Below are 24831 nucleotides of genomic sequence, written 5' to 3' on the forward strand. Positions count from 1 at the left end.
TTCTGTATGACAGTCTCTCGTTCCATCCAACTCTCTACAGATGACCCAATTTCCTTCCTTTTTACGCGGCCCACCAGGATGTAGCCCACCAGGCTCTTCTATCCATGGAATTTTCCAGGCAAGAATACTGGAGTGGGTAGTCCTTCCCTTCACTAGGGGATCTTCTTGACCCAGGGATTGAACCCAGATCTCCTGGATTGCAGATGGGTTCTTCACCATCTGAGCCACCAGGGAAGCCCCCCAAATATGGAATGCTTCATGAATTTGCATGTCATCCTTGCTCAGAGGCCATGCTAGTCTTCTTTATAACGTTCCAATTTTAGTATATGTGTTGCCAAAGCGAGCACTTTTAATGGCTGAGTAGGTTTCCGTTGTATATACGTGCCATATCTTCTCTATGTGTTCCTCTGTTGTTGGCCTGTAGCTGTTATTAACACATCACCCTCCTCAGGGGACCCAAAGCTCTCCCCGCTTTTCCTGCACCCCTATTCAAGAGGCTGATTAAACATGGCTGACAATAAGTCATTATTTTACCCTGTCGAAGCCAGTGTCTTCAGGATGTACGTGGCCCCTGCAGCTTTCCTTACTGAATCCAAACATGGAAAGGCTGAATGTTTTCACCTCCCAAACTGCCCAGTGAAATGCACAGGGAAGATGCTGTGGCTTCTGGGAGCTTTTGCTGACTCCTGGAGAGGATTGCTTCCATAGCAATGAATGCAACTTTCTGGCCTCTTTCTACATAGACCTGAGAGGGGGGAAATTACACACTGAATCTTCCTTCAGAAATCTAGTGACATCTTCGCTGTTGTTCAATCGCTCAGTTGTGTCCGACTCTTTGCAACCCCATGGACAGCAGCACCTTAAGCACCATGCCTTTTAAATCCCTTTGCAGAGAATTCTACTCTACAGCTTGAAGGAATATGCAACAGAAATAGAGAACATGGTGATCGTTTTAAAAAATGCCCTTCTGATCATGCCACTCCTCTGCTTGAGACATTTAATTTTATTTGCTTATTAAAATTTTTTTTTATTTGTTTATTGAGTTGTGCTGAATCTTAGTTGCAGCACGCAGGATTCTGGCTCTTCATTGCTGCATGCAGGGTTTATAACTGGCATGCAAACTCTTAGTTGTGGCATGTGGGATCTAGTTCCCTGACCAAGGGTTGCACCCAGGACCCTGCATTGGGAGTGTGGAGTCTTAGCCACTGGACCATCAGGGAAGTCCCATGTCAAAGACATTTTAATATTAAAAGTGGCCTGTTGCTTCCTGGACAAAGTGCATGCTCCAATTTGAGAACATTCATGCTCAGCCCCTCCCTGCCTTTCCAGCTTCATTAATCCACTCCCTGCAGGCCTCCCCATGGAACATCTTCCAGTTTTTGCAGCCAGTCAAGCTCTTTCTGGTCTCCACTTTTTTTTTTTTTTTTTTCCTGGCCATGCCTCACAGCATGCAGGATCTTAGTTCCCTGGTCTGGGATTGAACTCATGTCCCCTGCAGTGGAAATTCGGAGTCTTAGCCACGGGACCCCAGGGAAGTGTCTGGCCTTCACTTCTGCTGTGTGCTGCTCCTCAGCCTGGAGCATGGGTCCCTGCTCCCTAGCCTCTGCTGTCCTTTACCTGACCAACCCTAATTCATCCCGAAAGTGTCTGCTTACCATTCTTTCTTCAGGGCAGCCCTCTCGGGTCTTCCAAGTCTGGGTTAGGGGCCCCTCTTAGGGGCTGACTTAGCAACTGTCACTTTCCTCATTACTGACAGTATCAAATTGTGATTCAGAGAGGTCTGAGAACCTCCTCAAACATTCCTCATCCAGCTGGACCTTCAGTGTCAGAGTAGGAATTAATGAGTTTGTAGATCGAAGGCATGTTCTTTGCTTTCCAGGGGTTTACAGTTTGTTTGATGGGAAGGCTGAAGATTGCACTGAACACACAGTTCAGTGAGTTTCTCCAGTGAGTGGGTTTCTAGGAAGATTTTGCCCAAAGACAGATCACAGAAGACAGAGAGCATTGAGAGATGAGGCTGGGGAAGCGAGCAGGGGGCCAATCACAATGCCTTTGTAAGTGAGATGAAAGAGTGTGCAGTCATCGGAGCACAGTAGGTGACAAAGAATAGTGTTAAGCGAGGGAGATTGGCTTTCCTCGGAGCTGACCACGACAAAACAATTACACATGTCTTATCTGCACAGTCCAGCCCTGATTAGCTTCTTTTTCTCCAGGGAATTGGGAAGCTCACTTTTCAGACTCACGCTGGTGTGTCACGTCCCAACGCTGCCCCTCTTCAGCTGTGCGATCTGATACAAGTGAGCTCAGTCCTCCAGACAGCAGTATTATTATAGAAACAACAGCAACAATACCAGGACCTACTTAGCTGGAGTTTGAGAATTAAAGGAGATAATAAAGCTAAGGGACTGGAACAGAATAGAGAAGTAAATCATAATGACAGTGGACAGTAACAGAGACAGGAGAAATAGGAATCCTACACGTGAAAAGTTGCTCAGGATTGCTAATTATTAGGAAAGTGCAAATCAAAGCTACAAATAAGGTACCGCCTCACACCAATCAGAAGGCCATCACCAAAATGTCCAAAATAATAAATGCTGGAGAGGGTGTGGAGAAAAGGGAACCCTTCTATACTGTTAGTGGGAATATAATTGATACAGCCACTATGGAAACCAGTATGGAGGTTCTTTACAAAACTGAAAATAGAGTTACCATATGACTCTGCAATCCCACTCTTGGCATATATCCAGAGAAACTCTGATTTGAAAAGATACCTGAACCCCAGTGTTCATAGTGGCTCTGTTTATAATAGCCAAGACATGGAAGCAACCTGGATGTCCATTAACAAATTAATTGATAATGAAGATATGGTAAAAGGCTTCTGTGGTGGTCTGGTGGTCTTGAGGATCTGCCTGCCAATGCAGGGGGACATGGGTTCTATTCCTGCTCTGGGAAGGTCAAACAAGCCATGAAGCAACTAAGCCCCTGCACCGTGGCTTCTGAGCCCCTGTGGCACAACTACTGAAACCTGAGCACCTAGAACCCAGGCTCTGCAACTAGAGAGTAGCCCCCACTCTCCACAACTAGAGAAAGTCCACACATAGCAACAAAGACCCAGCACAGCCAAAAATAAATACAATTTAAAAAAGGGGAAGATACGGGACATATATACAATGGAATGCTACTCAGCCATTAAAAAGAATGAAATAATGTCATTTGCAGCAACACGGATGGACATAGAGATTGTCATACTGAGTGAAGCAAGTCAGAGAAAGACAAATATATAATATTACTCATATGTGGAATCTAAAAAATGATACAAATGAGCTTATCTATAAAACAGAAATAGATTAACAGACATAGGAAAAATGCTTATGATTACCAACGGGGAAAGGATTAGGGAGGGATAAATTAGGAGTTTGGGATTAATAGATATGCACAATTACATATAAAATAGATAATCAACAAGGACTTACTGTATAGCAAAGGGTACTATATTCAATATCTTATAATAAACTAAAATGAAAAAGAATCTGAAAAAGAAAAAAATATGTATCTGAATCATTTTGCTGTACTCCTGAAACTAATGCAGCATTGTAAATCGGCTGTACTTCAATAAAACCTAGTAAGAGTGCTACAGATATTCTTTCAGAGTAACAGCATACAGGGGCTGCTTACAGGGTTGTTACCTCTGGGAGTTATGACGAGGCCTCATATTGTGCAGATGCTGTTCCCTGAGGGCAGCCCCCTGGGAGGTCTCCCTCCCCCACCTCCCTCCCCCACCCCTCCTCTATTGTGCAGGATTGACGTCGCCCCTTTAGCAGGAAGTCCCTGGAGCTAACGGAGCCCTCACTAAAGCAGAAGTGGACTGTGGAGGGGAGAGAGGAAAGGACAGAAGGGTCTGCGTGGGTAAGAACAGTGTGGAAACCTAAGGAGAAAGAGGCTTTTCTTCTGACCGGCAGAGATTAGCCATGCACTGCCTCCTCCCCCCAACACATAGCATGCATGTTTGCTTGCAGATATGTGCATGTCCACACACACACACACACACACACACAGTGAAAAAGCATGGGGAGGGGATTGCAGAAGTGGTAGAAAGATATTTATTCTCAGACTTCCCCTTGTGGACTACATAATAGGATAAATGGCTTTGAATTGGGCTAAAAAGACAATTACCAGTGTTTTCCTGTCCCCTGTGTGTGAGTGTGACAATCTGGGCTAGAGTCACGCCTCCCTCCCTCTCTTCAGCACCCCAGGGGTGTTGAGCTCAGGTATGTTATTATTACCACTGCTGTAATTATTTCAACGTGAATGCACGAATTCCCTCATTGAAGTCCATGGGAGATCTGGATTTCCTTGGGTGATCAAAGTGTAGACTCAAGGTGTGAAAAATGGAGGTCAATTTAGGGTTAATCCTCCCTGGAAATGTGTTTCTGTATTTGAAATTAACCTTATCTAAATACCGATTAGAAAGGCAATCGTTCTTGGGTATTGAGTCGCATCCCTCCATTCTCAAAGCTCTATCTTCTGTTAAGTCTCCCTTCCCTACCACCCTCAGCACCACCACCCCCTCCCCACACTGCTTCAGGCCGTTAATCTCTTACCTCTGCAATGTAGATTTGAATTCCCTTTTTAAAGGGATTGGCACAGAGAAAGATTACTGAAACTAACTGATCTCCCCTCGCCAACCAGGAAGATGAGAACAAGGTGCTTCAGCCTCTTGTCCACATTGACACCATTCACAACCTACTGCCTATTCTAAGAGCAAATGTGAGTTGCTCACAAATACCAGGGCGGCAGATTCCACACTCAGCTTTCAGAGACAACTCCCTTCTTTCTGAATCCAGGTCCAGCAATCCCGTAACTCTAGAGATGAGCTGTGAATGGGGCAGAAATGAAATCGAAACCCTGGGCAAGGGGTAGCCTGAAATCTGTCTATTGAGAGACTGAAAGGGAGTGAGGGACTTACCTGAGGGCTTTGCTGGGGTGCCCATGATTTCAGTAATAATTAGGGGTAATGGTGTCAAAGTTGAAAAATAAAGGGATTTTACCAAAAAAAAAAAAAAAAAGAAAATATATATTTTAGAATGAATGCCAATCTCTACTTGAGTTTTGGTATAGCGTTCTGTTCCTATTATTCAAATTGATTTCATTTTTCAATATTGATGCTATTTTATTATTGTTTTTTTAAAGAAGTTGAATTCATTTATTTTTAATAAATAGCTGCCCTGCGTCTTTGTTTCAATGTACTGGCTTTGTGTAGTGGTGCAGGGGCGTCTCTAGTTGCAGTGCAGGGGCTTAGTTACCCCATGGCATGTGGGAACTTATTTCCATGACCAGGGAGGAAACTCACATCCCCTGTATTGGAAGGTGGATTCTCAACCAGTGGACCTCCAGGGAAATCCCTCAGTACTTACTTTATTATTATTTTTATTTTTATTTTTTTTATTAGTACTTACTTTAAAGGCTGATGGGTTTGTAGGTTTGGATGATTCTGTGATGAAAATCTTTACTGGGGACTCAGTGATTGCTACAAAGATGGACCCCAGAGGGAGGTCCCAGCCAAAGTTGACTTTCCGACGATAGCCTGTGGAAACACCTGATGCATAATAGACAGAGGAAATTAAACTTTGCTTAAAGTATTTGCAGGGAGAGCATCTGAAAGTGCAGAGGCAACATGGTTATGCAGCAACCAGACTGCTCTGTAATAAGAGATGCCTTCCAGTTTAATGCCTCCTTAATAAACTATTGGAGAAGGCAATGGCAACCGACTCCAGTACTCTTGCCTGGAAAATCCCATGGATAGAGGAGCCTGGTAGGCTGCAGTCCATGAGGTCGCTAAGAGTTGGACACGACTGAACGGCTTCACTTTCACTTTTCACTTTCATGCATTGGAGAAGGAAATGGCAACCTACTCAGTGTTCTTGCCTGGAGAATCCCAGGGATGGGGGAGCCTGGTGGGCTGCCGTCTATGGGGTCGCATAGAGTCGGACATGACTGAAGTCACTTAGCAGCAGCAGCAGTAGTAGTAATAAACCATGGAAGGCACAGAAACAGTGGTGTTTGCTACTTTTTTTTTTGCCACACTGTGCAGCATGTGGGATCTTAGTTCCCTGACTGGGGATTGAACACGTGCCCTCTGCATTGGGAGCATCGAGTCTTAACCACTGGACCTCCAGAAAAGTGCTGTTTGCTACATTTTTATGCAGCAGCATTTGAACCAGTTCTTGGTATCCTTAAAGAATGATTAATTTTCCACCCACCTGAACTAGGCTGCAAGTTTTCTCCCACTGTATATTCGGCCCTTTTTTTTTTCTCCATACTATTGAATTACTGGCCGAGCTGGGGATCTGGTAGCTGGGCATGGCCATGTGACGAAGACAGGCCAGCGGTTTACAAGCGAAGGGAGGTGAACCACTTCCTCCTTTGTACTTCCTGTCCTTAAGGGGCAAGGCCATGACCTGTTTTTGCCCTCTGTTCTGCAGGCCAGTAGGTAGTTGTGATAGAGCAACTGGCTTGAACCATGAGATGGAAACTGTTTGGAGGATGACAGAGCACATGAAAGAATAACCTGGATCTTTGATGATTATATGGCTTCCATTCCAGCCTTGGATTGCCTTCCCAAACTTTCATGTGAAAGAGAAATAACCGACCGGCTCTTTAAAGCCTTAGTTGTTTTAATCTTTCTCTAACAGCAACCAAACCTGTCCTTACCCATATATTCACATATCAGGCTAGCAGCGGATGCAAACTGTGATTATTTGCCTCAAGAAAAGACTGTCCTTTCTCACCTTTCCTTTTCAACCCATACTCCTTGCGTATTCCTTTGGCAATTTCAATACAAATGGTAGGTTTTAATGTCATACTGTTGGATTGGCCCAAAAGTTTGTTCTGGTTTTCTGTAAGATGGTTTTCTGTGAGAAAAACCCAGACAAACTTTTGGGCCAACCCAATATTTCAGTGTTGTTTGATTTCTGTAGTATTTAGGCAGCTGCTTACCCATAGAAAGCTATATTTCTATTCTTCGATGAATCAGATGACCCCGTACATTCATCTTTAGATGTTTGTTGAATGCGTGTTCTAAGCTAGACTGAGTCTCTGATTTATGACAAACAAACAGATCTCAGATTTATGTGCATCCCATGCAAAGAAAATGCTGTTTTGTATTGAGAATTACTCTAGTTGGCTAAGAGGCAATTTCTAGGAGGAAAAGATAAAGTCTCATGCAAGATTTCAAAATCTCTTTCCAAATTCTCAAATTTCCATTTTTTAAACTCAGCTTACTATAGTTTGGCTTCCCTCATAGCTCAGTTGGTAAAGAATCCACCTGCAATGCAGGAGACGCCGGTTCGATTCCTGGGCTGGGAAGATCTGCTGGAAAAGGGATAGGCTACCCACTCCAGTATTCTTGGGCTTCCCTTGTGGCTCAGCTGGTAAAGAATCTGCCCACAATGCAGGAGACCTGGGTTCGATTCCTGGGTTGGGAACATCCCCTGGAGAAGGGAAAGGCTACGCAGTCCAGTATTCTGGTCTGGAGAATTCCATGGATTGTATAGACCATGGGGTCTCAAATGGTTGGACATGACTGAATGACTTTCACTTCACTCACTTTACTGTAGTTTAAGCAAATAAAGAATATAGTCACTCATCAGAAGGATGTTTCATTCAGAATTCCAGCTTTGTGTGTACTTTTAGAAAAAGCACTAGGATTTCTGTGTGTTCACATACCCAGAAGGATTCAAGGGCTTTACATTGGCTAATGTAGTCCTTACAACATGAGGTGGGTAGTGCACCTTGCTATTATCTCCTTTAAGTAGATGATGAAACTAACACTCAGAGAGGCTGAGTGACGTGGTAAAATCTGTACGCCTAGCAGTGGCACAGTCAAGACTTGAATCCTTATCTGACTTCCAGACTCCAAACTCTTAACCCAACTCTGTACTGCATGTTTACACACATAGTTAAAAACCAGTGGACTTTTTGGGTGTTTCTAATAGCTTTTTTCTCTGGCTCAGCTATCATGACCCTATTTTTATGTAGCACTTATAAATGACTTGTTGTTAATGTGAAGAAGTCACAGGCAAGAAGCTGGGAAAATATTCTAATAGTATAGTGATTACCTCCATGGTATCAACATGTAGAAATATTTTTTAAAATTTTTATTTATTTATTTGGCTTCCCTGGATCTTACTGTCAAGATGTAGAAATATATATATATATATATATATATATATATATATATACATACATACATATATACACACACACACTTAATATTTATTTTTATTTACTTATTTATTTGGCTGCCCTGGGGCTTAGTTGCAGCATGCTGGATCTAGTTTCCTAACCAAGGATTGAATCTCGGCCTCCTGCACTGGGAGTGCAGAGTCTTAGCCACTGGACCACGAGGGAAGTCCCAACATTTAGAATTATTTGACTTTGGTTGTTTCTGATAGTGGAGGATAATTGGTAGCACTGATAGCATTGAGAGAAGGAATTTAATAGCAACAAGCCTCACTGTAACTAAAAGACATCATGATACAGCAATGAATTAACTTTTTCTAAACTAATAAATTAAAAAATTAACATTGCATTATTACCTCTATGTTCCTACTGAAGAGAACATCTCTAGAACTCTCACTTCTAAATAAAAATAGCCCTTGATGACTACATTAATCAAATATTCTTTGTGGGCCAAATATTGCTTTCTAAGGTATCCTTTTAGACTGATAGAAACAAGACTAATGAGGAAAGTGAATATATAAGCTAGAGAATTCTATTTTATTCCCTAAATGAAATATAGGTTTAAAGTAATGAGCCTAATTTTCTTATGTGTGAGTGGCTGTGAGGGTGTAGTTCCATAAAAATTTTAAGTATGACAGTAACAGTAGAATAATTGTAGAGTTTTTTTTTTTAATTTAAATTTTTATATTTTCCCCTCAATGTCCCCCCCTCCACCTTTTTAAAAATTTACAATGGTGTATTAGTTTCAGGTGCATAGCAAGATGATTTAGTTATATATACAAATATATATATATGTATATTTTTCAGATTCTTTTCCCTTGGAGGTTATCATAAAATACTGAGCATAGTTCCCAATTGTATAGTTTAAAATTTTTGTTTATTTATTTGACTGAGCCAGGTCTTGGCTGCCACATGCAGGATCTAGTTTCCCCACCAGGGACCAAACCCGGGCCACTTATATTAGGAGTGAAGAGTCTTAACCAAAGGAATCATTGGGACACAATGGTCCTTTGGGATGCTTATTTTTAAAAAGTAACAAATTACAGAAAATGTATTCATTGACAGTAAGACTGGAGAAACAGATAGCTTTCTCTTTGACTAAAATTCTTCCAGCAACCAAATTGCTTATCTGTTTTGGCTTCAGCTGGTTGCTGAATAACTGGTGGAAACCTGTCCTTTCTCTACTTCTCTAAGTTAAACTTTAAAAAATCCTAGCAATCTTTCCAGGAATGTTCTGTGCATCCTGAAAAGATATTGGTCTTCCTGTTTAATTCTTCTGTGTTCTGAGAAATACCTGGGATTTAAAACAGTGATAAAGAGACGTGACAGGCATCTGAAGAGGTGACAGAAGCTCAGTTTCCAAAGAGCAGTCTGCAAGACTTTTGTTACTCTCATTTCAAATGTGAGACAGCCGTGCTCTCTGCCCATGTGAATATCCACGACCAACAAATGACAGCCTAAGAGAACAGAGTCTGATAAAAATGAAGTTGATTGCCCAGAGCCACCTGCCAGCTGAAATCTGTTGATAAGCGCTCCATAAATTATAATATGAACAGCTCATCCTCCAGTTTCAGAGGGGAGCCAGCTACAACCACCATACAGATAACAGTCTCAGGTTCTCCAGTCTGGAGGAAAAAGGTTGTAAATAAGTCTCTTCTTTCTCCTTAACCTAGCTGCTGTGCAAAGGAAACTGGCCAATCAGTGACATTGGTCACCCACATTGATCCTGGTTTATGCAACCTAAGAGTGGAAACCAACAGTGCAAACTCTTTCCGAGTCATAGAGCAGTGTCTAATCAGTGTCACGTCGACACCATTAATCACTATTCCTAGGGCCAGAGGATCCTTTGTTTAATGGTGTGACTTCCTGAGCTGGGCTTCTCACTATCAGCAGGATTTATGCCTCATTATTCTCTTGGCTCAAGAGTTCCTCACATTTCATAAGGTTTTCCTCTTCCCACAGGATGAGGAGGAAGAGGACGACTCCCATTCTGTGTGGTGCTTTGTTTTTTCCTTTGAATTGTGAATGATCTCCGCTCTTCACCCTCATAAGCCATGGCTGTAATTGATGGGTTCCTAGATTTATTGGTTCAATTAAGGCTCTGTCTACATGACACTAACTGGGAGGTTTGGTCTAGCTCCTGATGGAAGTTGTGAGTTGGGTGATGAAAAGGAATGACCTGATTGCTGCTCAGTTGACTAGAACCTGTCCAAGTGGCCCCTGAATTGTGAGGAAATAACCAAGGAACATTCTGTGACGGTATGATGGAAAGGAAATATGAAGCCTTTTCAAAATATCTCCTTGACAAGGTGTCTTTTTCACCCCCTATTTTTATGGCATAGCAATTCTAGTCTTGTTTCTGCCAAGTATAGCTACCTGTCTATTATTTTCTGTTAACCAGCTATGTATGTATGCATACTAAGTCAATTCAGTTATGTCTGACTCTTTGCGACCCTATGGACTGTTGCCCGCTAGGTTTCTCTGTCCATGGGATTCTCCAGGCAAGAATACTGGAGTGTGTTGCCATGCCCTCCTCCAGGGGATCTTCCCAACCTACGAATAGAACACGTGTCTCTTATGTCTCCTGCACTGGCAGGCAGGTTCTTTACCACTAGCGCCACCTGGGAAGCACATTAACCAGCTATGAGGTGTCAGTAAAATGTGAGTTTTGGGGAGGTCAGTCATAACAACCCCTGAATTCCTGGTTCATCAAGTTATTCGGATATTATGTCATAAGCTATCCGACCTGAGGGAAACACTCAGGTTGGAAAAGTGATTTAAAACCAACAGAAATGCTATTGCAGACACGTAGGTACACTCACAGAACCCCAGCAGACTGAGATATTTGGGGCCAATGTGCTTGGTGGGTCTTCCCAGCCTCCGGAGTGAACATTGATACTGCAAGTCCATTTCCCTTGCCTGTTCCAAGAATACATGGATTCAGACATGTGACATAAGGAGTCAAATGTCTGGAGAAGGAATTGGCTGGAGGTTTTGAGAAAGTTTTGTGCTCTGTGAAAAGTCAATATGGGAGAAATAACCATCGTTTTCCACCTCTGGACAAGCTTCTGTGATGAGGTGACTTTGGAAGCTGCTGTACCAGTCTTGCCACTTTTGGCGGGAAATGAAGAGTGGGTAAATGAACAGTGGCAGTTCTAACAAGTTGAGGACAGAAAATTGACAGAAACACATTCATTGAAGGACTAATTATCCTAGAACCACATTTCCTTGTTTTTTTTGAAAAATTATATGGGATAATGAACCCCTTCTTGTACCCCTAATAAACCCCTAATGTACCATTATTTGAGTTTTCTGCAACTTGTAGCTGAAAAACATTCCAGCAGATCTAAGCATGAAACCAGGGTAATATCACCATTGAAAGCATGATGTCATGCTCTGAAACCTTCAGCAAAACTGATCCTCTTGGCTCTGATACAAGTTGAAGCTCTCTCAAAGAAGCCCTATCAAAGAAAAAAAAAAAGTTCTGGATTAAATATCAGAAATTAGAGGAGACACCCATAAATTCAGAGAGGAAGTCAAATGTAGAACTTGATTGTGAGGGCAAAAATGATATTGATCCTTACTGTGAAGAATGAAATATACACATTTTGCTAAGTGAAAGAGGTTAGACACAGAAAGCACGTACTGTGACAACTCCTTTATATGAAATGTCCAGAATAAGCAAGTCCCCAGAAACAAAAGCACATTTGTGTTTGCCAGGGCTGGGAGTCGGGTGGGCTGTGGGAAGGGATTGGGGGGCAAAACAGTACCGGATTTCCTGTTTGGATGACATAGATGTTCTGGAACTAGATAGTGGTGATGGTTGCATAACACTAAGTGCACAGTCATTAAACTATATACTTAAGATTATTACGTGGCAAAGTTTATGTTATGTGTGGTTTTACCACAACCAAAACATTTTTAAAGAATCATGAAATAAGCACAGAGCAACAGCGATGAGATAAAAAAAGGCACTCCTTGGTGGATTCATGTCAATGTATGGCAAAACCAATTTAAATTAAAAAAAAAAAAAGGCACTCCTGTTCATGAACTAAATTCATCCAGTCTTTGAAAAACACTTCAATTTAGAAAGATGGTAACAATAACCCTGTATGCAAGACAGCAAAAGAGACACAGATGTATAGAACAGACTTTAGGACTCTGTGGGAGAGGGAGAGGGTGAGATGATTTGGGAGAAGGGCATTGAAGCATGTATAATATCATGTAAGAAACGAATTGCCAGTCTAGGTTCGATGTAGGATACAGGATGCTTGGGACTGGTGCACTGGGATGACCCAGAGAGATGGGGAGGGAGGTAGGAAGGGGGTTCAGGATTGGGAACTCATGTACACCCGTGGCGGATTCATGTTGATATATGGCAAAACCAATACAGTATTGTAAAGTAAAATAAAGTGAAAAAAAAAAAAAAAAGACAGGGAAGCCTAGCGTGCTGCAACCAATGGGGTCATAAAAAGTCAGACAAAATTTAGTGACTGAACAAAAAAATAATAAGTTGAACACATTGGAAAATTTGGAAATAAAAATTAAAATATATTAAAAAAATAAAAAGTGTTGTTTTCTCCCACCTTTTAAGATAAATTAGATTGTGTCTATTGACAAAATACATTGTCAGTTGATTGCTTATTTGGCATGTCCTAAGGGCTACCAATCAGCTGTGAAACATTTATTAGGTCTTTGTCTATTCCAGGACTGACCTAAGCTCTGAAAATGAGAAGTGAAGAGTTGCTTAAGAAAAACCTTGTCTGAAAATAAAATTTTGATTCTGTTGACTAAGCCTCTTTCATGGACAAAAGCCATGCTTATACAAATAAAAAGAGTTACCAGCTCTCAATGGAACAGAGTTAAATATTTAACTCTAGTTGGAAGTATGAACTTTTGATTGATGTGACCAAGTTCTAGAATAAAGTGGGGATCAATGTTGCCAATATTTTATGCAGTCTGTTAGGGTAAAGCTATAGTTTCAGTTCCAGTTTAATATGGTTGTCCAATAGAGAGAGAATCTGAGCTACTTAGTTGAAGATAAGCTGTCCTTTCATTGTGTCTAACAGCATCAATGCCATTACTAATATCCCTGTTACTCTGAGTACTGCAGCTGTTGATTAAACAATTGAACAGGCTCAATTATCATTACTTAACTGAGACACACATTACATATTTGAAGCAGTTACTGCTTCTTATTTTTCAATGAGTTTGAATAATTTTATTTCCCCCAAACATTTGTTTTGGAACACAACTGACAAAGTAAGTCAGTAAGAAGTGGAGAGATTGTTTGGAGAACTGGGCTTCCAGATTGGGCTAGAAGTATGAGTAGGTATACCTTCAAGTGTGTACTTGTGTTTTTAACAATCCCTCTTTCAAAGAGTGTATGTTGTGGCTTCCTAAATGTGGATCCATTGTTGGTGGACATGCATGATCTTTGTTAATTTTTTGGTATATTAATTAAATCTTATCTTTTTTGTCTCCATCTCATCATTTCTCTGTCTCTTTCTCAAGATTTGTACAAACTGAAGAAGCCTGGAGGGAAACAAGTGTGCCTTAGATGTATGTGTGTGTGTATGGGTGTGTGCTCTGTCGCATCCAACTCTTTGTGACCCCATGGTCTGTAGCCCGCCAGGCTCGTCTGTCCATGGAATTTTCCAGGCAAGAATACTGGAGTGGGTAGCCATTTCTTACTTCAAGGGATATTCCCAACCCAGGGACTGAATCTGCCTCTCTTGCATCTCCTGCATTGGCAGACAGATTCTTTACCACTGAGCCACCTGGGAAGCCCCACCTTAGGTATAGGACAGAGAAAACTATGTAAGGAAAATTTGCCTGTAATGGGTGTGTTCTCTTAGCTCTTAAAAGGAAGACACCTTTAATAAGAATTGATCTTGGGATGAGGCCCTTTTATAGAGCGTGAACTCCTATAGTTCATAAGATTGGAGATTTCAGTGGCTTTGGGAAGGACTTTAGTGGAGTGGCTTTATTCCTTCTTGCTTTGCTGCACTGTATGCTGAAGGGATCCTGTGAGATTGGATTTCTGATTTTTTTTTGGTTTATCAAAAGGGAACAGGGAAATTTCAAAGTGGGTGATTCACACCCAGTCTTTTAGTAATTTTCCAGCAGGCTACACTGAGCTCTGGTCATAAATCTCAATAGAAGATGGTTTCCTTCCCTCTGCTGGCAACCAGCCTTGTTTCCTCAGACCATTAATCTGTGGAGAGCATCCCCAAACCTTCGCTTCCCCCCTCCTCTGAATCTCGAGGTCTCACGGAGTGGGAGAAAGTACAGCTGACAATCGCTGTTTTCTCTTGCGTAGGATGAACCTCCCTTTGATCTTGACTCTTGACTTTATGGCAGCCAGCCACATCCCGGAAGGAAGAAGCAGGACAAGAGTTGGGGCAAGTCATACTTATTTTAGAGGACCCCAAACAGGCAGGAAGTACATTCAAATACGAATAGCTATACATACCATGGAGCAGAGCAGTGCAGAAATCTGCAAAATGTGATTCAAGAAACGACCTTTCTGAAAAGTTTGAAAATCCTAGAATGCCATCTTTCAAGGGACCAGAAACATTATCAGGAAGAATGCACGACCCAGGATCAGTTGCTTTTATGAGATCGTGTGATGGCTAGGAGAAGGGGGGACGGAAATCAAAGGATTTGCTTTTCCTATTGGCATGGTTTCCAGTCCCTGATTTCCCTGCTTGTTGTGATAACTGGACTGGACTCATGTCTTACTCCTTGCAGAGCCAACACCAACACTGAGATTAGGAATGCATGTTAGGCAGTGCCTTCTCCCAAGCAGCTGTCTCATGTCTTATTTAGAGAGCATCACCTTATATAAATCAACAGGAAAATATCTCTGCCTGTCTCCTGGAGCAAAGGGTAGCCCAGTAACCTACTTCTCATGAAGTGGAACTGAAATTCTGCACACGTGCACCCAAGGGCCTGGCTCCTGGCCCTCAGCTGGCCATCTGTTTGCTGGAAAACAGGACCACCTTCTCTCTGGGGGGGCACAGATGGGTAGGCATTTTGCTTTTAGGTTAGGCCAGGGCTGTATGTTTGTTTTCTGTGGGACAGTACTTAAATTGCAAACACCCTATTCTAGTTAAGGAAGTCTTTCTTTGGAAAATATTTGCTATCCTGGGAAGGTGATGTGTAGGTTCCATGGCTCCCATCATCCACCTCTGAGTTAAAATTTGGAGTTGTTGTTGTTCAATCACTCAGTTGTGTCCAACTCTTTGTAACCCCATGGACTGAAGCATGCCAGGCTTCCCTGTCCTTTCACCATCTCCCAGAGCTTGCTCAAACTCATGTCCATTGAGTAGGTGATGCCATTCAACCATCTCTTCCTCTGTCGTCCCCTTCTCCTCCTGCCTTCAATCTTTCCCAGCAGGGTCTTTTCTAATGAGTCAACTCTTTGCAACAGGTGGTCAGAGTATTGGAACTTAGGCTTCAGCATCAGTTCTTCCAATCAGTATTCAGGATTGATTTCCTTTAGGATTGACTGGTTTGATTTCCTTATAGTCCAAGGGACTCTCAAGAGTCTTCTCCAACAACACAGTTCAAAAGCATCAATTCTTCAGCACTCAGCATTTTTAATGGTCCAACTATCACATCCATATAGGACTACTGGGTTTGGAGAACTTTCAGAAATCTTGGAAAGTATAAGCTCTCTTTTCTCTTATCTAGTTTGGTTGAGTGATCCTTTTTCTGTATCTGGGCCAGCTAACATTGTCAATAGAGCTAAAGGATTTTCCTTCTGTGGCTCTCTGATGAGCCAAATTGATGAGCAAATTGATGAATCTGGAGTAAGGTGGCTTGAGTTGGAATTGAGGATAAGTAATTCACCTTTAATGACTTATGGAAGTGAATGATTCCTAAAGGGAAGCTCCTTTAAGTGATACCAAAAGATTATTGATAAATAGGATTATTGTTGTATAGTTTTAAATAATCTCTATGATGTAAATTACCCTAACATTGCATTTTTCTTTGAGTACTATACAGAAATGTATCTCTATAAGTACATCTAATATCTAATTTAATAAAATAAATAATATTTAGGTGAAGCATCAAGGTGTCCTTTTTCCTTAATCCTTGGTAAGCAGAAAGAAAAAGCCTTATGAACCCAATATTCATTGCATCTTCACTGCAAGCAATTTCTTTGCTTTCATAAAACTATCTGAATATGAGGAAATCACTGTACACAAACACAGGAAAGTTTGATAGATTGCAGGATAAAAGATCACTAGCTTTATAAATGTATTGAATGTGAGGTTAAATTTAGTAGCAAGAACCACAAGTTTATTTTCTTTTTTATACTGCTATTATACTTATATGTATTTATTCTATCAGTATGTATTCTCTGTATATCATTTAAAAAATTCAGAAAATAACAAGAAAAGAATAAATTCCTGGGACTTGCCTGGTGGTTCAGTGGCTGAGACTTTGCACTCCCTATTTAGGGGACCCAGGTTTGATCCCTGGTTTCATGAAACTAGATCCCACATGCCACAGCTAAGAGTCCACAGTTTACAATTAAAGTACTCACATGCTGCAATGAAGATTATCATGTGTGCTGCAACTGACATCTCTTGCCACCAAATAAATAAATATTTTTTACAGTGAATTTATGAAGAAAAGAATAAAAATCCCTAACAATCAAAATTTCCAGAGATTAAACACTACTAAAATGTTGGTATACTGCCTTCCACTCTTAATATATAGTTTATATGTGTATCATAAATATTATATATTCTGCTGCTAAGTCGCTTCAGTCGTTTCTGACTCTGTGTGACCCCATAGACGGCAGCCTACCAGGCTCCCCCGTCCCTGGGATTCTCCAGGCAAGAACACTGGAGTGGGTTGCCATTTCCTTCTTCAATGCATGAAAGTGAAGTGAAAGTGAAGTTGCTCAGTCGTGTCCAACTCTTAGGGACCCCATGGACTGCAGCCTACCAGGCTCCTCTATCCATGGGATTTTCCAGGCAAGAGTACTGGAGTGGGGTGCCATTGCCTTCTCCATTATATATTCTATGATATGCATATATGTATTATACATATATAATGCTTATGTGTTGTTGTTGTTCAGTCGCTAAGGCATGTCTGACTCTTTGGAACCCCATGGACTGTAACATGCCAGGTTCCTCTGTCTTCCACTATCTCCCGGAGTTTGCTCAAACTCATGTCCATTGAGTCAGTAATGCTATCTAACCATCTCATCCTCTGATGCCCCCCTCTCCTTTTGCCTTCAGCCTTTCCCCAAATCAGGGTGTTTTCCAGTGAGTCAGCTCTTCGCATCAGGTGGCCAAACTATTGCAGCTCTAGCTTTAGCAGCAGTCTTTCCAATGAATATTCAGGGTTAATTTTCAATAGGATTAGCTGATTTGATCTCCTTGCTGTCCAAGGGACTGTCAATAGTCTTATCCAGCACCACAATTAGAAAGCATTAATTCTTGGGCACTCAGCTTTCTTTACGGTCCAAGTCTCACTTCCATACATGGCTATTGGGAAAACCATAGCTTTGACAATATGGACCTTTGTTGGCAAAGAGTTTGTTCTGCTTTTTAATACATTGTCTAGGTTTGTTGTAGCTTTCCTTCCAAGGAGCAAGCGTCTTTTAATTTCATGGCTGCAGTCACGATCCGCAGTGATTTTGGAGCCCAAGAAAAGAAAATTTGTCACTGTTTCTACTTTTTCCCCTTCTATTTACCATGAAGTGATGGAACTTAGTGTTGCGTTTCAAGCCAGTTTTTTCACTCTCCTCTTTTACCCTCATCAAGAGGCTCTTTATTTTCTGTTTACTTTCTGCCATTAGAGTGGTATCATCTGCATATCTAAGATTATTGGTATTTCTCCTGGCAATCTTGATTCCAACTTGTGATTCATCCAGCTGGCATTTCACACGATGTACTCTGCATATAAATTAAATCAGCAGAGTGACAATATACAGCCTTGTTGCACTCCTTTCCCAATTTTGAACCCGTCTGTTGTTCCATGTTTGGTTCTAACTGTTGCTTTGACTTGCATACAGGTTTCTCAGGAGACAGGAAAGATGGTCTGGTATTCCCATCTGTCTAAGAATTTTCCGCAGTTTGTTGTGATCCACATAGTCAAAGGCTTTAGTGTAGTTAATGAAGCAGAAGTAGATGTTTTTCTGGAATTCTCTTGCTTTCTCTACGATCTAACGAATTTTGGCAATTTGTCTCTGGTTCCTCTGCCTTTTCTATACCCAGCTTGTACATCTGAAAATTTTCAGTTTGTGTACTGCTGAAGCCTAACTTGAAGGCTTTTGTGCATAATCTAGCTAGCATGTGAAATGAGTGCAGTTATATAGTAGTTTAAACATTCTTTTGCACTGTGTTTTTTTGGGATTGAAATGAAAACTAACTTTTTCCAGTGGCCACTGTGGCTACTTATGAATTTTCCAAATTTGCTGGCGTATTGAGTACAGCACTTTATTTAAAATAGCTGAGCTCAGCTGGAATTCCATCACGTCCACTAGCTTTGTTCACAATAATGCTTACTAAGGCCCACTTGACTTCAGACTCCAGGATGTCCAGCTCTAGATGAATGACCACACCATTGGTTATTTGGGTCATTAAGATCTTTTTTGTATAGTTTTTCCATGTTTATACATATAATTACAAAATCTAGCCTATATCTTATATATAATTTTGTGTCCTATTATTTTCATAACCTTGTAGTGCTTTTCAATTATTATTTAATTTTCAAGAACATTTTGGTAATTATGGGTTGCATAAAGTCATGTGATGGTTTTTCCTGTGGTCATGTATGGCTGTGAGAGTTGGACTGTGAAGAAAGCTGAGCACCGAAGAATTGATGCTTTTGAACTGTGGTGTTGGAGAAGACTCTTGAGAGTCCCTTGAACTGCAAGGATATCCAACCAGTCCATTCTGAAGGAGATCAGCCCTGGGATTTCTTTGGAGGGAATGATGCTAAAGCTGAAACTCCAGGACTTTGGCCACCTCATGTGAAGAGTTGACTCATTGGAAAAGACTGTGATGCTGGGAGGGATTGGAGGCAGGAGGAAAAGGGGATGACAGAGGATGAGATGGCTGGATGGCATCACCAACTCAATGGACGTGAGTCTGAGTGAACTCCGGGAGTTGGTGATGGACAGGGAGGCCTGGCGTGTTGTCATTCATGGGGTCACAAAGAGTCAGACATGACTGAGCGACTGAACAGAACTGAAAGTCATGTGATGGAATACCTATGTTCTAGTAGATTGGTCTATATTCCCTTCTATTGGTTTATTAGATATTATTTAAAGTTAAACTGTAAACACAACTAATTATACATGTGTGTCAAGATTTCTTCCACCAATGCTATTATTTACTAATCTTTACTCTCCTGGTTCTTGACTCTATAAACCATGGGCTGTATCAACTGCTTTCCAATCCTTAGTAATCTCCAGGAAATCTAGTAAGTGTTTTGAGAGTGCAGTCATTAGTTACTTTTTCTTACTCATATGAGCAACATGGTATTTAGCTTCTGGGTGGTTTGTTTCAGTGCAGTGGAATAGTTTGTAGCTTATTCTGTTATCAGAGCTGTCACCTCTCTAAAGTGTTCCCCAGCTGGGAAAAATCTTCTTTGTCTTTTTTCCTCTAAAAAGACAGCAGAAAATGAAACATTTTATCAAGCTGTTTTATACATTAAACAATTTTTTAAATATACATCTCCCTTTTTAGATTGCTTTATTTTAAACAAAGTTAAATTATCTGGATGAAAAATAGAAATTCACTCTACTCTACAGATTTGGCACTTTAAAAAGAAATTTTCCAGAAATTTTAAGGTATTTGTGAAATTTGTCTGAATAATTTAAAGAAATAAAAGAGTTGAAGTTTTCATACTTTCTCCCAGTGCACTATCATTGTATTGACGTAATTGTTTTCCTTTGTTTGTCTTTCATTTTTTAAAAGATATTTTATTGCCATGGAACTTTTGTGGTTACAAAACAGGGATGCTCAAAGAGCATCATTTTCCAGGGTCCAAAGTAGTCTATGCTCTCCTCTCTCACCACTGAGCTCCTGTCTGCTGGCTGGAGCTCTTCAGGGCCTTTTGATTTCAGGTTGAATTGTATATTGGACGTTTTAAGGGAATTTGACTGTAGACAGACTGAAGCAGTTATTCTGCCATCTGTGATGTGTGAGTCTAATCATAGCCACTTTCTTGACCAGCCAGTCTGGGAATGGCCAGATTGAATGTCTCATGGAGAGAGCTCAACCTAGGAAATGAGGTCTGGCTGGAGCCTTGCCAAACGACTATCTAAAGGTTAGGAAACTAAAGTTACAGTCATGGGTCTGCCATTTGGCTGTGTGGCCTTGGGCAAAACACTGTGACTTCCTGAGATTTATTTTTTTCCTCTGTAAAATGGGAAGATTGGTACTGTTGTGCCTACTTTCTAGAGTTATGGTGAGAATTCAATGGGAAGATGAGTGGAAAGGCACTTTGTAAAGCACACAGTCCTAGACAATTCTGGGGTTGAAGTTATTGTTGTATAAAGTGTGATAGGGTGAAAGTGGCTGTAAGAATATGGGCATGATCAACTAGATCCAACTATGATTCAACTAGACTTCTACTGTGCAAGTTACAATTTATATTGTGCAAGTTACAATGTATATTTAAATATACAATGTATATTGACTGCACTCTCAAAACACTTACTAGATTTCCTGGAGATTACTAAGGATTGGAAAGCAGTTGATACAGCCCATGGTTTATAGAGTTAAGAACCAGGAGAGTAAAGATTAGTAAATAATAGCATTGGTGGAAGAAATCTTGACACACATGTATGATTAGTTGTGTTTACAGTTTAACTTTAAATAATATCTAATAAAGCAATAGAAGGGAATATAGACCAATCTACTTTTTTATATATGCCTGGGTTTGTAAAGACTCATTTCATTTGCAATGGATGCTTTCAGAAGAGAAACATCTAGAATCCTACTATTGTTCCGAATATGAACACTTTATTGGTGATGAAACTCGGTTGGAAGATAGACTCAGAAGTCAGGTGGATGTATAGGAAATAATTCCCCTTTGCTGTGGGGGGAGGATTATTGGGGAAAGGTAGCTTGGGGTATGTAGCCTAATGGGATTGCTAAATTTTCATCTGAAATTCAGGGTACTTTACAAGGCTACTGGCACAACTCCAAAACCATAGACCTCCCTCACAAGGTAGACTGCTTCCTCTTAGCAGAGAGTAGGTCAGAACAGAAGTCTTTAGGCAGAAAATGAAGGACCTGTGGTAGAATGTTGAGTTCCTTCTTCAAAATACACTGGTAAGATATGCCGTGCAGGTGAAAAGAGTGAGGCATGAGAGAAGAAAAGAGATAGGATCCTATGTGTTTATGTTCTCTGCCTAGTTGGGAAATGAGGACCAATATTTGTCACACATAACTATGCACACTTGTCCTCTGGAAAAGAATGAACATAATATGCAGAGAGAGCAGGAGTGTCCTCTGATGGAGGCCCCTTTACACGGAAATGTGAAGAGTAGGAAAGAAGAGTTTAATTTAACATAGAGCTCAGCTGATGCCTCGTATCAAAGCAAGTGTTTGGAATACTCCTCAGGTTATAATCACAGGCTCAAGGGCAAGCCACCAGAGAACCACACACTATTAGGGATGGAAGAACATTTTGAGATTAACTGTGAATTTTTCCTTAGTTCCTTTCCACTCCAATTAATTTGCATTATAAAGTTTGTGATTGACCTCATTAAGGGTGATGTTTCCCTATGTTCATTTAACTAAAAAGAATTTTCTTTATCATTTCTTCACATACTTTTTATGTCACTTTCCATGTTAGGACTGAACAAGCCTTCATTTTGTGAAGGATCCTAATGTCAACAGAAGTAAGTCATGTGAGATCAGATGAGAGATTATGTCTGGAGTCCACAAGGCCACTTAGTTTATATTTGTTAAAATTAAGGAAGTTCATAATTCTGTATTTTATAAAAGAAGCCTCCCTAACTGTAATTTCCTTTATCAAGCAATGGTTATATGGACAGCTAATGCATTTTCTGTGATTTTATTTCCCTAAAAGTCACTTAACCTTTAAATTTGAAGTTCTTAAGGGACTCACCTGAATCTGATGAGCTCCTTGCTCCTCTTCTGAAAGATGAACTATTGGGTTAGCCAAAAATTTGTGCAGGTTTTTATATAAGACAGGAAAACGCAAATGAGATTTTTGGCCAACCCAATATTTAAAATGGTGTCTGTGAAATAATGAACCGATGTCTGAAATTTCCACACAGTGGTCTAGCCAAAGCCCTGCAATCCTGGTTACCCCCGATTGAAGGAAGACCTCTGCAAGGGCTCCAGGAGCTCATGAAAACTATTTGAGGGAAAGGCCATGTCTCATAAGACTTCCCTGATGGCTCAGCAGCAAAAATGATGGGTTTGATCCCTGGGTTGGGAAGATCCTTTGGAGGAGGAAATGGCAACCCACTTCAGTATTCTTGCCTAGAGAATCCCATGGACAGAGGAGCCTGGTAGGCTACAATCCATAGGGTCACAAAGAGTCAGACATATCTGAGTGTGCAGGAATGTGCATAGAATGATTAAATAGTTTGTTTGGCTAATGGAAGTTAAGGGAATCCTCTGGAGGAAAGGAGGAAGGGGGGGATATGAACAGAGAAATCAAAGAGAGGAAGATGTGGAGAGGAGAAACGAAACAAAAAGAAGTTAAGGTGGTTTTGAAACATATCTGCGTGTTCTGTGACACTCTTCCCATTGAGAGGCTGACACTGCCTCTCTCCAGGTTCAGCCTTTTCTGTTTCAGGCTGATCATTTGCAGTTAATGTTTGAGGTCTCCTCTTTATGTCTCCTGTAGAGGTGACCAGACTTAGTCTTCCTAAAGCACAACCCTAATTATTCTCTGGCCCAAACATTCACCCTCTCTTTTTATTTCCTGGACCCAGCCAGGGTGGTGCCTTGTAAACCCAATTCTTTTGGCATCCACTGCTCCCACAACATCAACCATGCTATAGCTAAAGGCATGGCTGGGTGAGATATGAATTTAGTTCCCAGATTATAACTGGTGCCATATGACCCAGACAAGTTCTCATGGGCAAGTCATCCTAGGCGTTAAAAGAGGGTGACAGTGGATGTGAGTGAAGCAGTCTCAGCCCCAGGAAATGTCTAATGAAACACATGTCCTCCTAACAGTCGATTGGCACTTCATTGTACTGAGGTCAGGACAATTTGTGTGTGTCAAAGCCATTTTCCCCAGTGACTCACCTGGATGGTCAGCCAGGGGCAATGCAGCATAACAGGACATTGCATTATGCTAACATCATAGGTTGGTTAAGGTGGCCTTACCTGAGGCTTAAAGGATGGACGCAGAGACTATAAAGTAGTGATTCTAAGACAGAGACTCTGTGACCTTGAAGAAAGGAGGATTTCCTGTTAAGCCAGGACTCTGGGCCAAAGCTGACCACCCACTGTCATCGAACTTCCGCGGGGAGAAAAGCAATGTCACTGCCTCCCAGCCCTCTGAGCAGCAGCCTGGCCCCTTGGCCTCTGAACTTCTGCCTGCTGCTCTCAGAATGCTTGAGGAGGAAACAGTTGCCCTGAACTTTGAATGTGGCTAATAGCATTCTCATGACTTGCTCACCAGAGGCCGGCCCCATCACCCGCCCTGATTAGTGCTGGAAGTTGGGAGTCTGGATGCTGGCTTCCTGCAGGCGAGGCTGGGAGGCTGAGCTGCAGCCAGCAATTCATGGAGGTCACTAGGTTGGCGTCCTCCTCTGTGTTTTCCTGTCCCCTGAAGCAGCACTTTGAATAAACAGCTCTTCCTTCTCACAAACCAAGACATGAAAAACACTTCTGGGGTCCTACTCACTGCTTGCCAGATTCTGTTTTCTGCACCCCTTTCTTGCATTATCTCAGATTTCTGCCTTATTGGGGAGCATATCATTGAGACTAACAGGAGTTGGGCAGATAGGCCACAAACTTCATATGATTCCATTTGAGAATGGTCTTAGTTACAGGGATCTCATCTGTGTTTGGAAAAATTGTTTTTTTAAAGGACTTTCCCTTGCAGCAATCAAGATTTAAAAAATTCCACAGAGAAATATTTCCATTCCTGGTCATGCTTGATACCATGCATCACTTAGAACTGAATGAACATAATTAAAACAAGCAGGAGATTCAAATACACGTGGAAATATCAAGACTTTTGAATGCCAGCACAGGGATATAAAATTGGCATCTCTCATTAGCCTCTGTTCTTTTTTCCCAGTTTTACTGACTCCGTCAAAGACTCAACACGTCCATGCAAACAACAGGCATGCGTGTACTCCTCAGACATGCAATTCCCTAACTGCAGACAGACCCCCCAGATTTTTGATGATGGTGATTTCTTTAGGACAAACAAACATAAGACACTTGGAGGAAAAAAATTCCTGAAATGTAAATAACTTTTTGAATACCAGACTGGCTGCTGCATGATTAGAAATCATTCTGTTTTCTTGTTTACTCCATGTTCTTCACTTAGAAACCACTGAGTAAGTCATACACTCACCCAGCTTTCTCTTTGAAGGTGATTTAGGTGACTTTT

General features: G+C 41.2%; 1 non-coding gene across 1 annotated transcript; it reads right to left on the reverse strand.

The window, feature by feature from the left end:
• Positions 1-240: 240 nt before the first annotated feature.
• On the reverse strand, positions 241-347 carry LOC138091960 (U6 spliceosomal RNA). Its single transcript, XR_011145985.1, has one exon. It is a non-coding gene; the product is annotated as a U6 spliceosomal RNA (small nuclear RNA).
• Between the last annotated feature and the right edge of the window lie 24484 nt (positions 348-24831).

The sequence above is a fragment of the Capricornis sumatraensis genome, chromosome 15 (genome assembly GCF_032405125.1).
Source record: "Capricornis sumatraensis isolate serow.1 chromosome 15, serow.2, whole genome shotgun sequence".
NCBI lineage: Eukaryota > Metazoa > Chordata > Mammalia > Artiodactyla > Bovidae > Capricornis > Capricornis sumatraensis.